This window comes from Lissotriton vulgaris, chromosome 8 (assembly GCF_964263255.1).
Source record: "Lissotriton vulgaris chromosome 8, aLisVul1.2, whole genome shotgun sequence".
NCBI classification, from domain to species: Eukaryota; Metazoa; Chordata; class Amphibia; order Caudata; family Salamandridae; genus Lissotriton; species Lissotriton vulgaris.
Window position 1 is genome coordinate 1,186,274,193 of NC_141696.1, and position 17,054 is coordinate 1,186,291,246.

Here is a 17,054-nt window from a genome sequence, read left to right on the forward strand (position 1 = left end):
TATCAGCACCCTGCTCTTAACCACTTATTTAACTCCTTTACTACCGCAGTTATGCCTGTTGCCTTGATAAAAATCTTTAGTAATTCGACTATCAAAAAAGACTTTCCAGACACCAGGATCTTTGCTAACTATGGGGCAGATTAACAAGGGCCGGCGATAAATATCGCAAAGCGCGCTTAGTGCTTGCATATTTATCGCCGGCTATCTCTGTAATTTATAGCCCGGTTAGCGAGCTATCAGCAACGCGTATCGCCGAGCCGATAAAAATTCCAGAGATAGTTTGGATATCCTAGATGATAGAGTCTGTGGTCTTAGCCACAGAATCCACCCCCCCCATCCCCCAGGTTAAGTATGCCTTAGTAAGGACTTTAACAGACATTAAATTCCTGCGTTAAGGCATACTTAACACGATTTAACTAATCGCTACTCTTCCTTGTTAATATCGTGAAGCTGCCTTCCTGATATTTTCTCTGGTTGGTTTCACAGCCACGCCTACTTTGCATCTCATTAGCGATGCAAAGTTAGGCATGTTGGAAACGGGCGCTAAGTCAGCAAAACACGCGTGTCTTTGCCAATAAGGCAATAGAATTATCACCGCTTTTCGGCCGAAAACGGCCGCAAAAGCGGCGATAATTTATTAGCACTGTCTTGTTAATATGCCCCTATGGGACAGTATATTTGCTGCCTTTTTCTTTAAATGTGGTGGACAGTTTGGCTTGCATCCAGTTGCCTGATTTCTTGAAGCTAATTTCTGCTTTGATGATCATCAATCAGGTTTCTTGCCCCCGTCGCCACCGAGACTGCTTTGGTTGTACTGACGAATCAAATCTGCATGCATATGTATGGTGGTGAAGAAGCTTCGCTAATACTTGACCTCTGTGGCCTGAACAGAATTTGGGGAAGTCCATGTTAGGAATGTTCCCAGGAATGGCTTGCCTCCTTTCTTAAAGACCGTGCACAAGCTCTTTTTATATCTCCCTTTTGGTTTAGGTTTAAACCTATCACATGAGGGGTACTTCAGGGTTCTTCCTCGGGTTCCACCTGTTAACATATTTTTATTGCTCCATTTGCCACCCCTGTACACTGTGGTTGTCTGACCTTCTTTTCTTGCATATGCAAGAGATATTGGCTTTGCTAATGTAAGACTTCATCTCTATAGTATCCATTTAACACCTAAATAAAGCAATCGGCAACTGAAAGGTGACCAGTTAACCTTTTTAAAGAACCTTCTACTGACGGGCAATCGCGCAGTAGCATTTTTAGTAACTTTATATTCCTCTAATCTAGAAACATTTTTTGGGTTAGAAAATCTGCCCATGCAGATGATGGGCTAAGTGGCGATGGCAGGAAATCCATTTTTAATGTGAAAAGTGTTGGAGCAGCAGAGTCACATAATTGCGCCATGACTATAACTCAGTTCTCCTGGTTGAGAGTGTAGAACAATAGTGTATAGGAAGCAGTTTCATAGTTGATTCAGTAAAACCCCAGGTAATTCCAGCTCACTGTGCCTCCACAGGTCCGGAAGAAGCCTTTACGAACTCTGTAGCTGTGATAACAAGCATTTGCAATGCAATAGGTCTCGCGTTTGAGAGAGTTTGAGCTATTGGCATTGTTAATGATATTGTTTTTTACTTATGTTTTTTGTTTGGAGTGGAGTGGATGTATGTTGTTTGTAATGGAATTATGGGGGTTAGATTGGAATTGTTAGTTGTGAAATAGTGTGGGGTTGAACTGTGTGGTGTGTAGTGTATTTATGTAGTGATAGGGGTGGGAGCTATACAAAATAGATAGCAAGTAAGATTGAGAGGAATAGGTAGTTTGTGTATGAAGTCGTGAATGAAGACTAGATAGAGTAGTAGAAAGAGTGTGTTAGAGAGAATGAATGGGAGAGAAGGTTATAGACGCATAAAGAGGCTGTGTTTGTGTACACACCGAAAGAAGTGAAGGAGAGTGTGTATTTGCAGTTTGGATTTTTTTAAAAGTTATGGTAAAGAAACTGTGCTGTAAGACCTAAAGTGAACCAATATGAGAAATATTGGCTGGGGGTATGCTTGTGCAATGGAATTATGTGGATAGTAATTATGTGGTATTAACTGGACTGGACTGATGTGGTATTGTGCATTGTGAAGTGTCATGTATTGAGTGGAATTATGTGATGTGGTATTGAATTATGTGGCTTGATGTGGAATTCTGTGGTGTGGATTAGATGTATGCGGTGTGTAGTGGAATTGTGTTGTGGAGTGGAATTGTATGCTGTGGAATTGAATTGTGTGGAGTTGAATTGTGTTGCATGGAATTGTGTGGGACTGAGTTAAATTATGTTGAGTAGAATTATGTGGCACAGTGTGGAGTGTGTTTATGTGGAGTGTTGCTGTATGCCATGGAGTAGATTTCTGTGCGGTGTGATTATGTGCTATGGAGTGGAGTGTAATTTTGTTGTGTGATATGGAATTGTGTGGCATTAAATTGTGTGGTGTGGCATTGTGTGGAAGTGTGTGGCAAAGTGTGGAATTATGTGGAGTGTACATATGGGGCGCATTGCTGAGTTGAATTTTGTTGAGTGTAGTTATGTGTTTTGGAGCCAAGTGGATATATGTGGAGTGTAATTATGTATTAATGTCCAATGAGCAGTGTAACTATGTATGTGTCTTGGCTCCTTGAGGACAAATGGGTTCTGCATCACCGCCTTGCGCAGCAGCATAATGCTGTGTTGTGTTAAAAAGCGCACATTTTCTTTTTTTGGGTGGAGCCGGGGTGCAGTATCCCTCTACTGCTGCGCACACACTCACACAGAAAGTGCAGCAGGCAATTAGTTTATCATTAACAATTACGCTACACAACACAAAGTAAAGTAGGTTTTGTTGCTTTAAATGGTAAACAGTCAAAATATCGAGTTTTTAATTTCGACCTACACTAATATCGAGTTGCTAATATCGATGGGACAGAATATCGATGTCCAGAATATCGATGGCCAGAATATCGACCCTAAGGTAAGTAATATCGAAATTACTAATATCGATAGCATATATATCGATGTAAGTAATTTCGATTTACTAATATGTGTTAGAAATATAAGTTAAGTATTTAAATTAATTGTTATAATATGTGTTTAATATGTTTTTATAATTTAAAAATATATAAGAGTAAATAATATGTTTTACTACCACAGCGGGTTGTGGGTTTATAGGGGAATAGGGTGGGAAGTAATTTATTTGTAATTAAATAATTAATTTTTCAATGATTAATTTATTTTGCAATTAAATATTAATTGGCAATTATTTATTTAAATTGATTAATTGATTAATTAATTGATAATTTATGTATATTTTTAACTAAATTATGTTTTACTACCACAGCGGGTTGTGGGTTTATAGGGGAATAGGGTGGGAAGTAATTTATTTGTAATTAAATAATTATTTTTCAATTATTAATTTATTTTGCAATTAAATATTAATTGGCAATGATTTATTTTAATTGATTAATTGATTAATTAATTGATAATTTATGTATATTTTTAACTAAATTATATGTTTTACTACTGGAGCGGGTTGTGGGTTTATAGGGGAATAGGGTGGGAAGTAATTTATTTGTAATATTAATTAATTTTGGGTAAAGGGGTATTTTTAGGGTTCAGGGTCAGTTTTCAGTTTTTGGGTAAAGGGGTATTTTTAGAGTTCAGGGTCAGTTTTCAGTTTTTGGGTAAAGGGGTATTTTTAGAGTTCAGGGTCAGTTTTCAGTTTTTGGGTAAAGGGGAATTTTTAGGGTTCAGGGTCAGTTTTCAGTTTTTGGGTAAAGGGGTATTTTTAGGGTTCAGGGTCAGTTTTCAGTTTTTGGGTAAAGGGGTATTTTTAGGGTTCAGGGTCAGTTTTCAGTTCTTTGGTAAAGGGGTATTTTTAGGGTTCAGGGTCAGTTTTCAGTTCTTTGGTAAAGGGGTATTTTTAGGGTTCAGGGTCAGTTTTCAGTTTATGGGTAAAGGGGTATTTTTAGGGTTCAGGGTCAGTTTTCAGTTTTTGGGTAAAGGGGTATTTTTAGGGTTCAGGGTCAGTTTTCTGTTTTTGGGTAAAGGGGTATTTTTAGGGTTCAGGGTCAGTTTTCAGTTTTTGGGTAAAGGGGTATTTTTAGGGTTCAGGGTCAGTTTTCAGTTTTTGGGTAAAGGGGTATTTTTAGGGTTCAGGGTCAGTTTTCAGTTTTTGGGTAAAGGGGTATTTTTAGGGTTCAGGGTCAGTTTTCAGTTTTTGGGTAAAGGGGTATTTTTAGGGTTCAGGGTCAGTTTTCAGTTTATGGGTAAAGGGGTATTTTTAGGGTTCAGGGTCAGTTTTAGGTTTTTGGGTAAAGGGGTATTTTTAGTGTTTAGGGTCAGTTTTCCCTACTGTTGCACCCACTGGAGTGGGAATAGTAATTATTGTTAAGTAATTATATATTATATATGATTCATTATTTTTTTTTTATTAAATATGTATTAATATTTTTTTTTAACAATTATTACATATATTTAAATATGTTTAAGTAATTATTATGTATTATTTACAGTTTTTTTATGTTATTTTAAATTAAAAAAAAATCGATATATTTAACAACGATATTTTTTACATCGATATTAAATTTTCGATATTTTGGTACTTACCATGTTGTACATAGGGCGTCGATATTTTTGCTATCGATATAATTACGCCGATATTTGTGTAGGTCGAAATTCTGTCTGTCGAAATTCTGTCATAGATCCGCTTTAAATAACATCAGCTTAGTAACGTGGTGTAGAATAAAGTGTTCAACATTTTGGACACAATTACATCATGTATTGTTTTAGCATTTATTTCTAATACACAAGGCAGATTGCGATGCATGAGGTGTCTTGATGTAACCTTTTTGAGGCAGATCTATAAATATATTTGTGGTACCTTTAATCCATATACCTATTTGCAGGCAAAGGCATATTCCTAAATTGAAATTAATAAACATTCCCATATAGTACAGCTAGCCAATAAAAACCATGAGGGCTAGAAATAAGTAGCAAGTAAGAAGTTGATGGGTTTGGGAAAGAATCAATTTAAAAAAAGGCAGGTATGGGACATGGACATCCAGCTATTAGAATGGTGCAATAACGATTATGGTAGGGCTGGTGCCCGAGTCAGACACGTCTGGCCTCTGGCATTCAAAGGCAAATTTGCCAGGGGAAGAGTTAGGCTCATTGCATCTTCCCTTTGAAATGCGAGTGCCTGCCAAGCGTCAGTCCGAGCTACTGAACGGCTTTTGAGGGCAGTCCACATCTAAAGTAGCAGCAATATATTTATCAAAACACTCACACTGCTAAGACACCAAAGGCATCTTTATGCAAATCAAATGGCCAGCAGCTGACGACAGGCTTCTGCTGAAGATCTTCGGCTGTGCAGAAATATCCTGCAAACTGAGCACTTGTTTTCTGTCATGGCTGGATCAAATCACAGCGCTGCGGCTTGCCTTCCAGCTGGGCCTACATATCTCTGTTTCATGTATTTGAATATTCTTAAAGCCCAGTAAATGGCAGCTTATAATATCATTATCTACAGTTAGAGATATTACAGCTTCAATAAATATCAAATTAACAGAAAGTGCAACCATATGTCGGAAATACTTAACCCCCAGAGGATTAGTCATGTGAAACAAAGTGGTCAGTTAAAAAAAACCAAAGAGCTGCAAAGTTGTTTTGCATGTTTTATTCTCGTAGCATACATGAACATATTGTGGCGCCGTACGCAACGTGCCAGCGTAGTGTGCTAAATAGCTGCTTTTTTTTTGTCACGTTCCCGAACATGTTCGTTATTATGCTCTCTGCGGTGTTGACCGCTCTACCCCCATCATATTACGAGGTAATTTAAACCTTCACTCCAAACAGCCGTAGGGGTCACGAGGACCTGCGCTGGCTGAATATGGATCAAGTTTAAAAGTCATTAAAAAACGTAGACCTGTTGCTCGGGTGAAAAAAAATCCCCTATTGGTTTCTTTTCATGTGCAAACTGCACTAAATGGGGCTTTTAATGCAACAAATCCCGAGTTGTGATCCACTAGAAACAGAGGCTGGGTTAGTTCAATTTGTAACAGACGATTTTCGGAATGATCAAAGCCCTGAACGCTGATTCCAACATGCGTCTTAAATTAGGCCCAACACCAAAGTGTTTGGCTCTGAGACAATATTTGGAATGTCTTACCGTGAGGGCCATTCTTCCGCACACATGGTTTCAGTATATGGCTGGGTCAGCATTGCTTTTTAATGGGCTGGTGGGGAGCATTCGGCACAAACTTTCTTGACTCCGAAGCGTTCTTTCGCTGTCACACGCAAACCGGGTTGAATTATTTCACCTCGGCTCCCTTATTAAGGCCTGAATGAAGGGATTGTGTGGCAGTATTAATGTCACTTGGTCTGTTTGCCATAAATCCCGGCCCCACGATGAAAGCTCCACTTACATGTCTCTGTGAACTGAAATTAATGAGAAGGCACCCAGCTTGATAATAAATAACTTTCCTTAAATTATTAAATATATTTCACATATGCTGTGTTATCCTTGCGTCAGCGGTTCAGATAATGGGTAATTAAATAAGAGTGGAGCCGACGGGGGGAGGGAAAGTGAAAGCGTGCAATGCGCACGTTATGTAACGCCAGACGGCAGGGACAGTAGATGTGCATGCGTACGGAGTGCACATCTCCTGTCCGTACGCGTGCAGATCTCCTGTCAGCTCGTGCCACCTCCTGTCTCCCTTCAGCAGAGAAACCGGCGATTATAGGTCTCACCAAGGCGACAGCGCATGCGCTGCATTGCTAGGCGAGACCTAAAAATGACACTACAGGGCATATTAACAGCGGCCAGCGATATTTATAGCTGCCCGTGCTTAGCGATAATTATATTATCGCAGGCTATCTCTGGTATTTATCCAGAGATAACGAGGTTATCGCCCTTTTGCAGGGAACATCGCTCGTTTTCCAGCGATGTTCCCTGCAAAAGGGCAATAACCTTGCTGAGATGACCCACAGGGTCGTATCAGCATAATCCACCCCCTATGTTAGGGATGGCTAAATCAGGATTTTAACAGACGTTAGATTTTGGCGAAAACTGCTGTTTTCGCCAAAATCTAACATGTGCTAAAATCATGTGGGCTGCCTTGTAAATATTGCGATGTAAACATCAACTATATTTGCAAGGTAGTCCATCTAGGGTACGCCCAGTAAACCCCACTTTTTTCCAGCGATTTTCTCTGCTAAAAGGCGATAACCTTGCTGAGACGACCCATAGGGTCGTATCAGCATAATCCGGCCCCTATGTTAGGGATGGATAAATCAGGATTTTAGCAGACGTTAGATTTTGTCAAAAACTGCTGTTTTCGCCAAAATCTAACGTGTGCTAAAATCATGTGGGCTGCCTTGTAAATATTGCGATGTAAACATTAGCTATATTTGCAAGGTAGTCCATCTGGGGTACGCACAGTAAAGCCCACTTTGTATCTCATTGGAGATGCACAGGGAGGCGTTGGGAAAAAGGGTGCTAACATGCGATTATGCATGTTAGCACCCTCTTGTAAATAGGGCACTGGTTTTATCTCCGCTTTTTTTGGCTTTGTAAGCCAAAAATGCGGAGATAAAGCCCCTGTAAATATGCCCCAAACTTTGTTTAGACCCTGTTGACAATTTCACTACATTGTTATGTACGCTGCAAGCCTTTCCCCCCCTGTTCATTTCGACTAGATCCAAGTGAACGTAGAGTTTACCGAACTAAAAAGTAAACAAAGACAACACTTCTGGGCTATGCTTACATCGAAGATTATTAAACAATAGGATGTTATATAATGCTACCAATATTTGTATAGGAACTGGGTACCATTTGTGTGCACTTGAGATGTCTAGGCATGTTCTGCTCTGCTCTGATAACTGTTTGAAAGACATTTGACTAAAGTTTTCAAAGTAAAATGCATTGATTTGTTGAGTCAGGTTAATAATAAAAATGAAGCACCCTCAACCAAACCATGCTGGATACACAAATTCTCGCGATTATGGAAAGTGCTGACAGTGGCAGCTATGCAAAGGATTACAAATGTATAATTTTTCCTTTGAGAAACTGAATCTGCATGCTTAGTTGCCCAAACTACATCAAAAACACACTGGCTTACGAAAGGTGTACGTTTCCTATTCTTAACGCCATAACCATGTATACATTGTAGTGGGTTTTCATTCATGAAATATGGATTGCCTCAAAGTCACAATTAGCATCCAGCAATAAGCTGAAGTTCTTTATGATCAAATCTCCTTGGCTTTTTGTTAAACTATGAGACTACCGACTGTACCACATTTAATTTGAAGGGAAAAAGCCAACAAACGTTACCTTTGCACTTGATCACTGACAGAGGCAACAAAAACAAAACAAGTGCGGAAAGCGAGAGGGGAAGTGTATAGGAAAAATAACACGAAGGAGACGTAGAGGAGGAGGGAGGGAGTATCAGACAGTGGGGGTGGGCAAGCTTGAAGAGTGGAGGAAGAAATAAGCACCTCACGGGCGTTCAGAGCAGCTGACAGACACTGATTAAGTTGAATTCATTGGTGCTTGGTCCCTGCTCTACAGAGACAAACGGAAGTGACGTTTGACCAGCATGGGCCAATTAAGAGACAGTAAAGAGTGAAATTAAATTTAACAAGAGGAAAACAATGGGAGGGTTTCAAGACCTTTACTGAAAGCAATAGTGCCCCACAAGTGAGTTCATGCACTAGAGCAGAGGTCTTCAAACTGTGGGGTGCGGCTCCCTGGGGGGGATAGGTACTCAGTGGGGGGCACATGCCTCTGCAAAGTACATGTAAATGAAGATGGCTTGGAAGTGTGTTATGTTTATTTGCTGCATTTCCAGGCTGTCTTCATTTACTCCGAAGCCCTTAAAGTGAGATCAGAGTGCTGTGGTGCCGGAGGTCAGTGAGTGTGCTGCTGTGCCCTTGGCTGGGCAGTGTCTGGAGTCTTATCTCTGGCACGCCCGAGTATTTCACAAGACCATTTGCATATTTACATACCGTTGTAAACGGGTTATCAGGCTTAGTTTATTTCTGGTTCCAGTACCCCTCTGGGCAACCACTCTGCCTATTCCTTACATTTGTATTTTACATTTACTAGTGTGAGAATGAATTTCATGGAAAGGAATATAAAGTAGGGTTGCTAAAAGAAAAATGCCAGCCAGGTGTTGTTTAATGATCCTTCAATTACCTCTTCTTGACACTAAATAGGGTTATAAATAAAAAAGTATGTATTCATTTGTAATGTGACTTTTCTGTCTTTGTTCCCTTTAATTATCAGTCATGAATCTTTCAGGCAGCCCTAGAACACAATTAAAAGTGCTTTGTATGTATATTTTCAGTTCCAAGTATGCACAGATAAGTGCTGAAAATAGGGCATTAGGTGACTGTTTATTTTTGACCCGTCTGTGGCATCAAAATAATGAGCTGACAGCCCAAATCATAAGACTGGAAGTTTGTTGCAGGATCAGCACGTTTTTTATTTCTTCCTCCCTCAAGCCCTGATTAATGCCATAATAGCAATAGTTTAACTTATATCATAAACCCTATGCCGTTGTCAATAACATGCCGAGTTATTTTAAGTGTCTGGGAATGCACCCTGCATTCAGACAACACGCCCCTCATTCTCGCCCTTCACTTTCACACTCATGCTGCACTCACAGAGATCACAATGCACTCACAATGCACTTGTGCTGTTCACCCTGTACCTCACCCTGCAGTCAAACAAGCACACTACTCACCCTGAGCTCACAGCGATCACAATGCACGCACACTGATCACCATACACCATACACACCATCTCAGTGATGTCATCAACTGCTCCTTCATCTCTGCCACCTTCCCAGAAAGCTGGAAACATGCCGAAGTCAGCGCCCTCCTGAAGAAACCCACAGCAGACCCCTCTGAACTTAAAAACTACCGCCCCATATCCCTCCTCCCATTCCCGGCCAAAGTCATTGAGAAAGCCGTCAATAGCCAACTCGCCGCCTTCCTCGAATCCAACAACTCCCTCGATCCCTCACAGTCCGGCTTTCGAGCCAAACACAGCACCAAAACCACCCTCATCGCAGCAACAGACGACATGCGAACACTACTGGACAACGGAGAAACAGTGGCCCTCATTCTACTCGACCTCTCCGCCGCCTTCGACACTGTCTGTCACAGCACACTCACACAACGCCTCAGCAACATCGGCATAAAAGGAAAAGCCTTGGACTGGATCATCTCGCTCCTAGCTGGGAGAACTCAGAGAGTCCGACTTCCCCCATTCAAATCAGAGGCCACCGAAGTCATCTGCGGTGTACCACAAGGATCATCACTCAGTCCCACCCTCTTCAACGTTTACATGAGTCCACTCGTTTCCATCGCACGTCAACACAACCTTAACATCATCTCCTACGCTGACGACACCCAGCTGATCCTTTCCCTCACCAAAGACCCCAACACCGCCAAAACCAATCTTCACGAAGGCATGAAAGAGGTAGCCGTATGGATGAAAAACAGCCGCCTTAAACTTAACTCAGACAAAACGGAAGTGCTCATCCTAGGATCATCCCCCTCTGCCTGGGACGACTCATTGTGGCCTTCGGATCTGGGCTCAGCACCCATACCCACAGACCACGCACGTAACCTTGGCTTCATCCTAGACTCCTCACTCTTGATGACCAATCAAGTCAATGCCGTCTCATCCTCCTGCTTCAACGTACTTCGTATGCTCAAAAAAATCTTACATTGGATCCCCGCCGAGACAAGAAAGACTGTCACCCACGCACTGGTTACGAGTCGACTAGACTACGGAAACACCCTCTACGCCGGAATTACAGCCAAATTACAGAAAAAACTCCAACGCATCCAAAACGCATCAGCGAGATTCATTTTGGACATCCCTCGCCAAGATCACATTACCGGCCATCTGAAAGACCTCCACTGGCTTCCCGTCAACAAGAGAATAACATTCCGTCTCCTCACCCACGCACACAAGGCCCTCTACAAACTGGGGCCCGAATGCCTCAACACTCGACTATCCTTCTACACACCCACCCGCCAGCTAAGATCCTCCAATCAAGGCCTCGCCGCAGTTCCGCGTATCCAAAGATCCACCATGGGAGGTAGATCCTTCTCCTACTTGGCGGCCAAGACCTGGAACTCACTCCCCACTCACCTCCACCTTACACAGAACCACATCTCCTTCAGAAAAGAACTTAAAACCTGGCTATTCGATAAATAATGAACCCCCTCCCCTAGCGCCTTGAGACCCTCTGGGTGAGTAGTGCGCTATATAAATTCTTGAACTTGAACTTGAACTCACACCATTCACCTGCTCATACAGCACTCACAGCGATCACTCTGCACTCACAATGCACTTGCGCTGTTCACCCTGTACCTCGCCCTGCAGTCACACGAGCACACTACTCACCCTGCACTCATGTGACACTTCACTCACCTGTCCCCCTCATGCTTAACCCCTTGCCCGCGGCCGGAATTCCGCTCCTGTGCTGGACATTCCGATCGCGGGCGTAGTCATGACGGCTCCCGGCCGTCATCAGCACAGGAGCACTGTGATGCATGACGGACTTGAGCCGTCATCAGCACGCAAGGGGTTAATCTGAAATCTCACTCAAACAAGCCCGTCACTAACCATGCATTAATTCATTCCACTCTGCACTTACATGCGTACCCAAAATCATATGGTCACCTCACTCACACTGCAGCCACTCCTCTTACCCTACTCTCACACTGTCGCATTGCTCACCGTACACTTACATGGGCCCTCCTGCCACCCACACAGCACAGAGGGTTAATATGCCTGCTACAAAAAAAGTGTACCATGCAGATCACAAAACTGAGTGTGATTAAACTATGAGTAGCGCTATACAAAAATTAAATGTTGGAAAGGTGCTAAAGAGAGATGTGGTGCATTGCTGGCGAGTGGTAGTGAGGGAATGCATGGAGAAGGAGGAAATGGGGGAGCGGAGCCAAAAAAAACTGTTGCACCATGTGCGACCAGTGTTAGGGCCTGCCCTGGCTGGGAGTGTTAGCCTCTCGCCCGAAGTTCGGGTCTATTCACGCCCCTGGTGTGCTGGCAGGGTTAAAGAGGTTGCTAAATAAAATAAAAAGCCTAAGTGTTTTGTGTTTTCACAGCCATGCAAGTGTGTATACAATAATGCAATAACAGCTTAATTGGATAATTAATGCAAGTTAAACTAACTGATGGCATCTCAGTTAGTGACTACCATCACTGCAGATGTCTGTGTGTGTTAAATATGAGCAACACATAATTGAACCCTAGTTAGTGCAGAGGAATAGTGACCTTTGTATTTATACCAGTGGAATTATGCAATTGTGCGGTTTTGGCATTTTGCAAATGTTTATGGATTTCCCGCATTTGACACATAATCCATCACCTGCTGCATAATTTGCAGATTCAGCTCAAATGGTTCAAATGTTACTAAAATTGTAGCAACACGTTTCCTCGCAGTGGAAGGCCCTTTCTAAAGGTTGACTGGTCACCTTTCTGTTGCTTATTGCTATATGTGGGTGTTAATGTGGTACTTATGAGGGGCAATCAAAGCCAGGACAGTGTTAACAAATGTAAAAATGGCAAAATAATGCAGTAATGCCATCACAAAATATGCAGCATTATGCAGCATAATTCGCCTTTGCTTGCTGCAGAATTTAGTCAATCCTGCGGCATAATTTGGCCTTCTCCTGCCGCATAATTCCAGTGGCCCTGTTTATAGTGCTACGAGGTCCCAGCATGTGTCAGAAAGTACTGTGAATATGTAAGTCATTATTTTAGAACAGTATTTACATACTCTAAGCTAGGCTGCTGCACAATGATGCAGTGATTGAGATAAAACAAGTTCTTGCAAAATATACTTTTTAGTAATAAGTAATCAAACTGTATCTAATGCAGATATTTTTGTAAGTGTCTCCACTATTCCAGAGCTCAGCTGAAAACACCCTTACATTACATCTCAAAAAGAATACATCTTTGCCACCATGAAGCTTAAAGCAGAGCCACTGGAATTATTCAGCAGAAGAGGACCATATTATGTGGCAGGTCTGACTAAATTATGTAGCAAGAAAAAGTAAATGATGCAGCACAATGAGCCACATGTTGTGGTTAGCTTGACTTCATTATGTTGTCATTTTAACTCAAGGTAACACTGGCAGGGGAAATAGTTCACCTCATTAGTACCAGTATAACACCCAAATACAGCAGTAGGCAACTACAAGATTACCAGTCAATCTTTGCAAAGGGCCTTCCACTGCTCAGTAACACTTTGTCACGCTTTAAGTAACTTTTGTTCCGTTTCAGCTAGGATCAAGTTTTTTTTATTGAAATCTGCAGATTATGTAGCAATGCATTAAACTTTTAATTATGTGGAAAACACTGCTGCTGCAGAAACTCATAATTCCAGTGGTCCTTCCTTTAAGTGACTCAATCAATTCATGGCTGGTAGAAGGCTGGTTTCTTTTGTAACTTTCTGCACTACCACCACACCCTTCGCTTTCAGGCAGAGGCACCTCAAAGTCAGTATTACCCATTCAGGGTCAATCTTTTGTGTGAAAGCTAAGGTCCATGGGCTGGCAGGTAGATGGCCAGCAGGGGTGTATTCAGATGCAGAGCCCTAATGCTCTCGATCCTTGGGCCCTCACAGTAATGGTCATAGGAGACTGAGGAAAGGAGTGAGCTTCAAAGATATAGTCAAAGAGAAGAGGCCCAGAAGAGGAGGCACTGTGTGGAGACTTGTTTTTATGTTTACAAATCGCCAGAGACAGCTTCTTCAGAGAGATACCCCAAAGAAGGGGACAATATAGGTGTTTAATGAAGCTGGTATTGCTGCCAAGTGTGAAAGTGGCCACTGCTGGTTATGATTAAGGAAGCAGATTCAGCTGGACTGGAGCCCAGGTATGTGAGGGGTCCACTGCATCACAGTTATGACTGTCTGCCTTTAAAAAAGGGGCATCAGAGCTTATTTTACTTTCAAGCATTAGGACGGAGATGATGATCCGTAATGGTGGGGAAGAGGCAAAGATGCAGAGGAGATAGCCTGCTACTCAGGACTTCAATTATCATTAGTGCATCACGTGTAGTTGCATTGGGGTCAAAGAGTGTGAGGGACTCACAACACCCCAATAATGGGGAGAAGTTTGTTTGGGATAATATCTGTTTTTGTTTGATGCATTTGCTGTTTTATAAGTCTCATATTTAGTGCGGTTCATAAGCTATAGAAAAAGTATTCCTGAAATCATCTCATAAGCCCTGCTCCCTGCACACAGCCATGTCCCTCCCGCTCCCCCAATCCTTGCCATAACGTTTTTGAGGGAGGCCCGACCTCAAAGCATTTTGCTTAGAGGGGCTCAGAGTAATAAAGTTTGAAGACAACTGCACTAGAGCATGCCATTACAGGCTCGACCCTAAAAAGGGGTTGCACAGGGTTTGCCCCTCTAGAGCCCAGAGCCCCACCTTTGGTCGCCGCTTATGTTACAGGGAAATTCTCCATGCCCACCCATGAATCACCAGAAGCTCACTATGGGGAGCACAAAGCAGGGATAAAAGCCATCCAGAGCCCTGGAGGGGACCTTTTCTATCTGAAAAGAAGTACATTCTGCCTACCTTTAATGCCGATTTGGAGCAGTAAAAATATACTAGAGCATCAAAATCAACATTTGCTTATCTAGACCAACTCCTATGCTAACCTCGCTCTATACTACCAAACGTGCCCCGAGGCATCTCCGGCTGCACGATGTACTGTATGAATGCTGCAAGTATTTTCCTTGTTCCCCTGCCCGCAGTAGACTCACTGTGGCAATGTGTCTTTGTATTGCCTTGCATCAAATATGTCAGCACAGAGGAAGGAGTATGTATTTGATATTTAAGTCAGACAGACTTCAGAAATATCTTCCCCTTCAACAAGATAGGGCACATTGTAGAGGGCATGGGGTGGAGGGTGCAACTATAATCAGTGCAGCTGCCTCAGCGACAGAGGCGTGAACCGCACCTCAGTTATGGCATTATGCTACTGACCCCACAACCTTATATTCCACTGAAACTTAGGTGCATATTATCAAGAACGGCGTTAAAAATTATCGCTGGTTTAGCGGCAGAAATGGGCTTGATAATATGCCCTTGAGAATTACAATAGAAGTCCATGTTCTGGTGTGAACATGGGCTTCTATTGGAATTCACCAGGACATACTATCAAGGCCATTATCGCCGCTTTAGCTGCAGTTTTCTGCCGCTAAACCGGCGATAATTTTAACGCTGTTCTTGATAAAATGCCCTTTAAATCCTAACTTTCTGATTTCACACTTTCACACAATTGCTTCTGCCCTCGCCAGATCCCACTTTTGAAAAAATCAACGCTGCTGTCTCATTGCACCACAGCAGAATGCAGTCCAGGGGCTACAACGAGCTTGCGCCAGACCTAAAGTAATGGATACTCCCACACTCAGATTACTGACAAAGATTATCCAACCAACAAACCTGTTCATTGCAAAAAACACAGTTGATGGACAGAATGCAGAATAATGTCTTACATTCACCCCAGTACAAAGATCTGGGCCTAAATCCATCGTTTTTTTGCACTCCACACCACCCTAGGTCAGACAATGGCTATATGCAAATCAGCCTTGACCTTGTGCCTCATGGGAACAGTCCAGCCCGAACTACCAAGCCATGTCTTTCCCAGACCGGAATCAAGCATCCAAGGACCGGTTTCTGGCTATCAGCCTTCTTCAGCCTGGATAGCTTGACTCCAGTGATGTGGAGAGCCTGGGACTCATGTCTGAGCATACCCAGCCCACTCGGGGTGAAAATTGCAAAAAACACAGTTGATGGACAGAATGCAGAACCTGTTCATGCCTATATGGAGATTGTAATACACTGAAGTGCATACAGTTGAATGGTTTGTAAGGAGCGGGTGAAAAAACTAATGCCAAAATTAAAAATAACTGTAGTAAGAGGTCCTTCCGTGTTAACTGTGGACACATTGGTGCAAAACGGAGTCATAGTTCATAGCGGCGTTAAACTCACTATGTTATTGTTAACAAGGTATTTTAAAGGAACACACAGGAAAATATTAATGGCTAATTCCAGGTTTCAAAAGTGTTGGACATTCCCCCTTACTCATTGCCTCCAGCCCAGGGACGGACTGGCTACCAGGCAGTTTGGAATCAGGCCCGGACTGGCCGTTGAGGGCACCGGGCAATTCCCCGGTGGGCTGCATGGTTGGGGGCCGGTTTTGGGCCCCTGGGGCCGTTTTTGTTACAGGGCCGTTATGCTGCAAAAACGGCCCTGTAACAAAAACGGCCGAAAACCGGCCCTGTCACAGAGCGCGGTCGCACCTCTCCCCCCTCCCCTCTCCTCCCGGAGGGGGGGAGGGGGGCCGGCCGAGCACTTTGCCAGGGCCGGTTCTGGTTCCCAGTCCGGCCCTGTTTGGAATGCTGCCTAGCTGGTGCTGATTTCACTGTGGTGGGGGCTGATTTTGTTTATGAAGACCTGTGTGTGCTTCGAAATAATTAAAGCAAAAAGAATTTCGTTTAGCACACCCAGGTCTCCATGAACGAAATCAGCCCCCAGCTCAGCAGCATTCCAAACTGCCGGGTAGCCATGGCCGAACTGGCTACCAGGCAGTTTGGAATGCTGCAGAGCTGGGGGCTGATTTCACTGTGGTGGGGGCTGATTTAGTTCATGAAGACCTGCTTGTGCTTCGAAATGATTAAAGCAAAACGAATTTAGTTTAGCACACGCAGGTCTCCATGAACAAAATCAGCCCCCAGCTCAGCAGCATTCCAAACTGCCCGGTAGCCAGTCCGGCCCTGGTCCGAGTACGCTAATAAAGTGGCCCACATTTGCATATTGCCTATCAGCAAAACACTGCTTCGGCGATATGTTATTTAAAATAAAAAGGGGGTGGGGGGTTAAAAGAATGCATGGATGCGTTCACACTTGTGAAAAACCTGAAAACAAGTGAGGCCACTTCTGCTCAGGTCCCCTGTCCCCGCTCACTCTGCATACATTAAT